Source organism: Giraffa tippelskirchi, chromosome 14, assembly GCF_054371585.1.
Source record: "Giraffa tippelskirchi isolate mGirTip1 chromosome 14, T2T-mGirTip1v1.2.pri, whole genome shotgun sequence".
In the NCBI taxonomy this organism is placed as follows: Eukaryota; Metazoa; Chordata; class Mammalia; order Artiodactyla; family Giraffidae; genus Giraffa; species Giraffa tippelskirchi.
In genome coordinates this window covers 10,736,659-10,745,651 of record NC_137288.1, presented here as the reverse complement: position 1 = coordinate 10,745,651, position 8,993 = coordinate 10,736,659, and positions in this window count along the sequence as shown.

Genomic DNA, 8,993 nt, shown 5'->3' with positions numbered 1-8,993 from the left:
GTCCTAGCTCAATGCTTGACGCGGACCCGGTGCACTGCAGCGCCTCCTGGGGAATCCCGAGGCGGCTCCCTCCCTTCGCTGCTCCAAAGGAGGCAACACGACGCCAGTGGGCTAACACGGGACACGGGCAAGGGCTCCGCCACAACTCGAGAACCCACCGCTGCAAGTCGGGAAAACCCACGTGATGCCACGCCCATTGCGTGAGGAGGCACTTTTCCCGTGCAGGGCATGGAGAGCATGCCCCGGCACCTCTCCCGGCTCAGAACGGGGCTTGACTCCTTGCGGGTGACACCAGGTGTCCCCCGAGATACCGGTACCAACGCAGCAAGAAGGCAGGGCTTCCCGCCACAGCGCGAGAGCGTCCCGTGGGCCCCCCTCCCTGAGAGAAGGGGCACTTTGTATCTGCAGCGACTCGAGAGCCATCCTGAGTGCTCTCTGGCCCTGCAAAGCAGGTTGGACTCCGTCTAGGTGGCCCCAGAGGTTCCCCGAGATCCCCGTGTCCCAACGAGAGCGGAACCCCGAGTCTCCAGGCACAGTTAGACAGTGATCCCACCTCCCCTACGCCACTTCTTCTCGAGAGGGGGGCCGCCGGCTTTGCCTCCACTCGACGGGAATCCCTACTTTCCTTCGCAACTCAAGAGGAGGCCTGTCACTTCTCCTGACGCTCGAGAGGAGGCCCCCAGACACCAATTCCGGCCCCAAGACCAAAGGTCCCCAAGGAAGCCCGCAATGGCACATGGGGCCCCATTGCATTGCAGCGAATCGACGGGAAGCCCAGCTGCCCCTGGCCATGGCAAAGGAGGCGGGCACTGCCCAGAGGCAACAAGAGAGGCTCCCTGAGGCGCCTGGCTTGGGATCCAGAGAGGCAACCCCCGCCTCCCGCTGGGACTTGGAGAAAAGCACGACCTTCGACCCTGCATTCGAGATGAAGCCAGGTTTCCCCTTGCTGTGACACAAGAGAAAGTCTGAGTCCCCTTGGCTCCCTTGATGCCACTCCAGAGATGCCCCGAGATGCCCATCCCACCTCGAGGGGCACCCCGAGGGTCCTAGCTCAATGCTTGAGGGAGACCCGGTGCACCGCAGCGCCCCCTGGGGAATCCCGAGGCGGCTCCCTCCCCTCGCCGCTCCAAAGGAGGCAACACGACCCCAGTGGGCTAACAGGGGACACGGGCCAGGACCCCGCCACAACTCGAGAACGCACCGCCGCAAGTCGAGAAACCCCACGTGATGCCACGCCCACTGCGTGAGGAGGCCCTTTTCCCGTGCAGGGCATGGAGAGCATGCCCCGGCACCTCTCCCGGCTCAGAATGGGGCTTGACTCCGAACGGTTGACACCAGGTGTCCCCCGAGATACCCGGGCCAACCCGCTAAGAAGGCAGGGCTTCCCGCCACAGTGCGAGAGTGTCCCGTGGGCCCCCCTCCCTTCGAGAAGGGGCCCTTTGTATCTGCAGCGACTCGAGAGCCATCCTGAGTGCTCTCTGGCCCTGGAAAGGAGGCTGGACTCCCTCTAGGAGCCCCCAGAGGTTCCCCGAGATCCCCGTGTCCCGAAGCGAGCAGAAACCCGAGTCTCCAGACGCGGCTCGGCAGCGACCCCGCCTCTCCTACGCCACCTCTTCTCGAGAGGGGGGCCGCCGGCTTTGCCTCCACTCGACGGGAATCCCTACTTTCCTTCGCACCTCAAGAGGAGGCCTGTCACTTCTCCTGACGCTCCAGAGGAGGCCCCCAGCCACCAATTAAGGCCCCAAGACCAAAGGTCCCCAAGGAAGCCCGCAATGGAACATGGGGCCCCATTGCATTGCAGCGAATCGACGGGAAGCCCAGCTGCCCCTGGCAATGGCAAAGGAGGCGGGCACTTCCCAGAGGCAACAACAGAGGCTCCCTGAGGCGCCTGGCATTGGATCCAGAGAGGCAACACCCGCCTCCTGCTGGGACTCACATAAAAGCACGACCTTCGACCCTGCATTCGAGATGAAGCCTGGTTTCCTCTTGCTGTGACCCGAGAGAAAGGCTGAATCCCCTCGGCTCCCTTGATGCCACTCCAGAGATGCCCCGTCATGCCCATCCCACCTCAAGGGGCACCCCGAGGGTCCTAGTTCAATGCGTGCCTAGGACCCGGTCCGCTGCATCGCCTCCTGGGGAAACCCGCGGCGACTCCCTCCCCTTGCTCCTCCATAGGAGGAACCACGACCACGCTGGGCTAACAGGGGCGACATGCCAGGGTCCCCACCGTAACTGGAGAACCCACCACCGCAAGTCGAGAAAAGCCACGTGATGCCACGCCCATTGCGTGAGGAGGCGCTTTTCCCGTGCAGGGCGTGGAGAGCATGCCCCGGCACCTCTCCCGGCTCAGAACGGGGCTTGACTCCGTGCGGGTGACACCAGGTGTCCCCCGAGATACCCGTTCCAACCCGCCAAGAAGGCAGGGCTTCCCGCCACAGCGCGAGAGCGTCCCGTGGGCCCCCCTCCCTGCGAGAAGGGGCCCTTTGTGTTTGCAGCGACTCGAGAGCCATCCTGAGTGCTCTCTGGCCCTGGAAAGGAGGCTGGACTCCCTCTAGGCGACCCGGGAGTTTTCCCGAGATCCCCGTGTCCCCACGTGAGCGGAACCCCGAGTCTCGAGGCGTGGTTCGACACCAACCCCCCCTCCCCTACGCCACCTCTTCTCGAGAGGGGGCAGCCGGCTTTGCCTCCACTCGACGGGAATCCCTACTTTCCTTCGCACCTCAAGAGGAGGCCTGTCACTTCTCCTGAAGCTCTAGAGGAGGCCCCAAGGCACCAGTTCCAGCCACAAGACCAAAGGTCCCCAAGGAAGCCCGCAATGGCACATGGGGCCCCATTGCATTGCACCGAATCGAGGGGAAGCCCAGCTGCCCCTGGCAATGGCAAAGGAGGCCGGCAATTCCCAGAGTCAACAAGAGAGGCTCCCTGAGGCGCCTTGCATCAGATCCAGAGAGGCAACCACCGCCTCCTGCTGCGACTCGTAGGAAAGCATGACCTTCGATCCTCCATTTGAGATGAAGCCCGATTTCCCCTTGCTGTGACCCCAGAGAAAGGCTGAGTCCCCTCGGCTCCCAAGATGCCACTCCAGAGATGCCCCTAGATGCCCATCCCACTCGAGGGGCACCCCGAGGGTCCTAGCTCAGTGCTTGACGTGGACCCGGTGTGCTGCAGCGCCTCCTTGGGTATCCCGAGGCGGCTCCCTCCCCTCGCCGCTCCAAAGGAGGCACCACGACCCCGCTGGGCTAACAGGGGCAACGGGCCAGGGTACCCGCCGCAACTCGAGAACCCACCGCCGCTAGTCGAGAAAAACCACGTGATGCCACGCCCATTGCGTGAGGAGGCGCTTTTCCCTTGCAGGGCACTTAGAGCATTCCCCGGCACCTCTCCCGGCTCTGAACGGGGCTTGACTCCTTGCAGGCGACCCCAGGTGTCCCCTGAGATACCCATGCCACCCTGCAAAAAGGTAGGGCTTCCCGCCACACTGCGAGAGCGTCCCCTGGACCACCCTCCCTGCGAGTCGGAACCCTTTGGATCTGCAGCGACTGGAGAGCCATTCTGAGTTCTCTCTGGCACTGGAAAGGAGGCTGGACTCTCTCTAGGCGCCCCCAGAGGTTCCCCGAGATCCCCGTGTCCCCACAGGAGAGGAACCCTTAGCCTGCAGACGCAGCTCAAGAGGGGCCCCCCGTCGCCCTCGACCCCTCCTCTAGAAAGAGGGGTCGAATCCCCTACCTGACTCAACCGGAATCCCTACATTCCCTCGCACCCCCAGAGCGAGCCTGTAACCTCTCCTGAGCTTCGAAAAGAGGCCCCAAGAGGCCGGTTCCGGCCGCAAGACGAAAGGTCCCCAAGGAAAGCCCCCGTTGGCAAACGAGTCCAATTTCCTTGCAGCGACGCCAGGGGAAGCCCAGCTGCCCCCTGGCAACGCCAAAGGAGGCCTGCACTTCGCAGACGCAAGATGAGAGGCTCCCTGATGCGACCCCGCCCGGGAACGCCAGAGGCACAGCCAGCTTCCTGATGCAACTCACGGAAAAGCACCAGCTTCGACTCTCCACACGTGATGAAGACTGATTTCCCTTTGCAGTGAGCTGAGAGAAAGGCTGCGTCCCCTCCACTCCCTTGATGCCACTCCAGAGATGCCCCGAGGTGCCCCATCCCACCTCGAGGGGCACCCCGAGGGTCCTGCCTCAACGCTTGACAAGGACCTGTGTGCTTCAGTGGCTCTTGAGGGATCCCGAGGCTGCCCCCTCCCATCGCCGCTCGAAAGGAGGTGCCACGACCGTGCTGGGCTAACGGGGGAGACTGGCAGGGGTACCCGCCGCCACTCGAGAGCCCCCTGCCGCACGTTGAGAAAACCCAACTGAATCCACGCCCATGGCGAGATGAGGCTCTTTTCCGATGCAGGGGGTGGAGAGCAAGCCCCGGCACGTCTCCCGGTTCGAACCGGGGCTTGACTCGTTGCGGGAGACCCCAGGTGTCCCCCAAGATAGCCGTGTCACCCTGCAAAAAGGCAGGGCTTCCCGCGACAACCTGAGAGCGTGCACGGGATGCCCCCCTCAATGCGATACGGGGCCCTTTGCACCTGCAGTGCCTCGAGAGCCATCCTGAGTTCCCTCTGGCACTGGAAAGGAGGCTGCACTCCCTCTAGGCGCCCCCAGAGGCTCCCTGAGATCCCCGTGTCCCCACGCGAGCGGAACCCCGAGTCTCCAGGCGCGGCTCGACAGCGACCCCGCCTCCCCTACACCACCTCTTCTCGAGAGGGGGGCCGCCGGCTTTGCATCCCCTCGACGGGAATCCCTACTTACCTTCGCACCTCAAGAAGAGGCCTGTCACTTCTACTGATGCTCGAGAGGAGGCCCCAAGACACCAGTTCCGGCCCCAAGACAAAAGGTCCCCGAGGAATCCCGCAATGGCACATGGGGCAGAAGGAGGCCTGGATGCGCCGTGGTACCCAGGAAAAGGCACTCCCCCTCCTGACTGTTTTCAGACCCCGCATCCAATTTGGAGGACCGAAAGGAAGACTCGAAGGCCTCCCTCTCTTATATAAAAGAGAAGCCAAAATTCTGCTCCTCGGTTTCCATTGCGATACTGTTCAAGTGTCCCAGCTCGGCTTCTGCGGATGGCTGAGCTTCTAATGGCTCCCTGCGTTCTTGTTTTTTCCTCTCGAAACCTTCTGTCCTTTTCCCCCTTCTGGGGTGGATGGGCGCTGTCAGTGCTTCTAACTTGGAGATAGACGGATGAAAAGTCTTGACAATCGACTCCTTTCCTCTCTTTGGTTCCGTGTCTCTCTCTGGCTGTGTCCCTCTCTTTTCCTTTCTCTGTGTCTTCCTCTTTGTCTCTCGTGTGTGGATGGATGGATACTATGAATGCACATGTATATGATTAGATGAGGGTTATGTTTTAGGGATAGGTTAGAGAGATAGAAAGGCTTTAGGTCCGAATTGGTCATGGGGGAAGGGCCAAGGGAGGTGGTGGTGTTTCATGGAATCTGAGTGCTGTGCATTCTTCATCTCTTTCCATATGAACCCCTTCTCAGATACATCACTTGCAAGGAGTCTCTCATGTTCCGTCTCCTATCTTTTGCATTTGTGAATGCTTAGCTTCTCTGTTGTGAAGAGGTTTCCATTGGATGTAAACCAATTGGTGTACTTCGTTTCCCTCTTTCCCTTACTTGAAGAGACCCATTTCTACCTTCACCCAGCAAATGGCAAGGAGACTCTGATGTTAAGGAGCCTTTGACGTACGCTTCTTTCTAGCTATCTCATGACATCAGTCTTTAGGGTGAGGTTTTTCCCCAATATTGAGGTAGTCTGAGATCAAAACCAATAGCATTCTTCAGATGTAGCTGTCTGGTTTTCCCATGGACATTTATTGAAGAGGCTTTCTTGTTCCCATTTGGATATTCTCCCCTTCTGTGTCAGAGATGAGTTGACCATGGATGCTGGGGTTTGTTTCTGGACCCTCAACTTTATTCCATCGATCTGGATCTGTGTGTGTTGTTGTATTCCCAGTAGCATACTGTCCTGCTGCTGCTGCTGCTGCTGTTGCTACTGCTGCTAAGTGGCTTCTGTCGTGTCTGACTCTGCACAATCCCATGGACTGCAGCCTACCAGGTTCCTCCGTCCAGGGCATTTTCCAGGCAAGAGTACTGGAGTGGGTCGCCATTGCCTTCTCCGATACTCTCCTCAGGATCCTAGTTTGGTAGTCTAATCTTCTTTCACACAACCTTGGATGTCCGTATCAGTACTTTTCCGTCAGATTGTATTGACTCTTTAGGCTCTTTTCTCTCTCCGTACACCTTTTGGAATTCTTTGTTCGGTGCGAAAATGCATTGGCCTTTTGGGAGGAATAGCATCGAAGCTATGGATTGCATTGTGGAGCTGTGACATTTTCCCAATAGGAATTCTTTCAAGCCATCAGCACAGCTTATCTTTCCAGTGATTGGTGTGGGCTTGATCTTCTTTCTTCCATCTCTTGCCGTTTTGTGAGAACAGATCCTTCCTTCCCTTCTGGGTTCGATCGACTCGTGGGTATCACTTCAGTGAATGGCATTGTCAGTGGGGGTGATGATACCCTTCTCATTGGAAGACTTTGCTGTGAGTATTAGCAATGCAACTGACTTCTCTTCCCCTTCCTCCCTGTCCATCTCTCAGAGCCACTGGGAAACAGAGGCCTCATCCAGGGTCGCATAGGACTGAGGGAGTGCAACTAGACTGTTGTGTCTTCAGGCCCTCAGTGCTGGACATCATGCCGGATACCCTGTGTGTGTCTTCCTCGATCTGGTGTCCCTTCAGACCTTTCCCTAGTTTTCACAGGCTTGTTGTGTTGGTGTCCTTTGTCTGTTTGGAGACACATGCTTGATAAGCTTTGTGTTTCCACTCATTCATCTCGCGATGTATGACCTGTCTTTTGCTTTTGTAATAAGGTCTTTCCCACAGTAGATATCTTTGATGTTGCAAAGTCCACTGTATTCTCTGGGTTTTTTTGAGGACTGCCTTTTAGTTTTGTGTGTGAAGACTCAAACCACGTGTCCAATTTCTACTCATTGATCTTCTAGATTTGTGACAAGTTTTCATGGAAAGTTTGTCTAGTGATAACTGGAAGTGAACTCAGTGTAAGGTGTCAAGTCTCCATCTCCATTCATGTCATCCCCTGCAGTTTCCAATTCCCTGTTCCTGAGTGGTTTTGGAGACCTTGTGGGAAGTTTGGTTGCATTGGAGTTTGCATTTCCACCTTGATTCGATTCACACTGTTCTGCCCTCAGGGACACTGTCAAGGGGGAGTGAGGAGCAGCCTGCACTTCCAGCAGTGACCACACGGTGGGGCGAGTGCTGCTCTCCCCTCAGGGAGCCCCAGGCCACAGGCATCCCAGTGAGGAGCCAGCTCTGTGCTCAGCTGAAAGGAGTTAGTCTCTCAGGAGCCTCTGAGCCCTTGCCTTTGGATCACCCAGGGTGGGCATTTACTGGGACAGAAAAAATTGCCCTGAATTCCATGGACGGAAGAGCCTGGCTGTGTAGAGTTCGTGAGTTGCCATGAATCAGACACAACAGAGCACACAAAAATTCAATATTTTAAATCACTTTTGGGGGGGAGGGAGGTGGAAGGGGGTGTTGTGGGTTTTTTTGTCTTATATAATAGCCAAGGGAAATCTAGTTTAAACGTAAATTCACATAGATGGGAAAGGTATAGCTCTCCGTCACCCTATTAAAAAAAAAAACACACTATTAATCTTTTCTGAAAGTTTATTTAGTAGCTTCCTTGAGCAGTTCATTTGGAAGCATTTTTTATCCCTGTGAAATTGGCCTCATTAAAAAGTACGGTTTTCCTTTACTGGATAATTTTGTTCATTGGTTTCTTAGGGAAACTTGGTGATGTTTGAGTTTCCTGGCGAGTATGGTCACATGACCAGGCCCTGGCCAATCTGTGCGTTCCACCTCCCTGGCCACTGTGATTGGCTCCGGGCTGGGGCAGTGCCCAATCGGGGCCCAAGGCCGGGCCTGACGTTGGAAGCCAGGGGAAGACGAGCTCTCGTCCTGCTGGGGTAGGGGAAGGGGTGGGGCCGGAGGAGGTCAGGCTCCAGCAGTGGGAAGGGCGTGAGGTCACCTGCGGCAGTTGGTGACCTTCCTGCTCCCCTCAGGGCAGAGCCGCCGGCCTGAGAATGAGAGCGCTGCTGAGCCCAGGGGCTGGGATGGCCCGTTGCTGCTGTGGTCCCAGAGCTCCACCCGAGACCTGAGGGAAGCCGTCTGCCCGTGAGTCCTCTCCCGCTTGTCTGTCAGCTTGTTTGAACCATGCAGGGTTTTCTGCCCAGCTGGCTGAGGGGAGTCCCTGGAAATGCAAGGGTGTGGGTTTTGGCAGACTTCAGGGAAGACATGCCAGATGAGCCTGCGAGACTCCAGCTGAATCTGGATTCAGGGGATACTTGTTCGGGCCAGCTAGTAATTGTAGGATAACCCTAATGAGTCTTCAGAGGATGAAGAGAATAACGTGCTAAGGTAGCAATTGATGTCCTCATTCGTGAGGATGAAGCTGGTGCTCAGAGGAGGGGGGAACTTGGCAATAGCAAGGAAACGTTTAGGTTTAGGGTTAGTGTTTTGGGTTATCATTAGTGTTATTGTTAGCGGTTAGGGTTAGGTTTAGGATTAGTGTAGGTTCCCATGGGATGTTCCACGTGTCCTCGGCCAGTTGTCTATGGCATGTGACCCGGCCTGCTCAGATGAAGATTACAGACCCCTTCCCCATGAGCAGGACTGTCCTAACCTAGGAAATTGTTAGGGTTAGGTTTAGAGTTAATGATTGGGTAACGTTCGGGTTAGGTTTGGAGTAAGGTTTGGGTTAAGGTTAGGTTTAGGTAAGTGTTAGGGTTAGGGTTAAGTGTTTGGGTTAGTCTTTTGATAAGGTTAGGATTAGGTTTAGGGTTAGGGTTAGGGTTTTGGGTTAGCATTAGAGTTACGGTTAGAAGTTAGGTTTACGGTTAGTGGTAGTGTTAAGGTTAAGGTTAG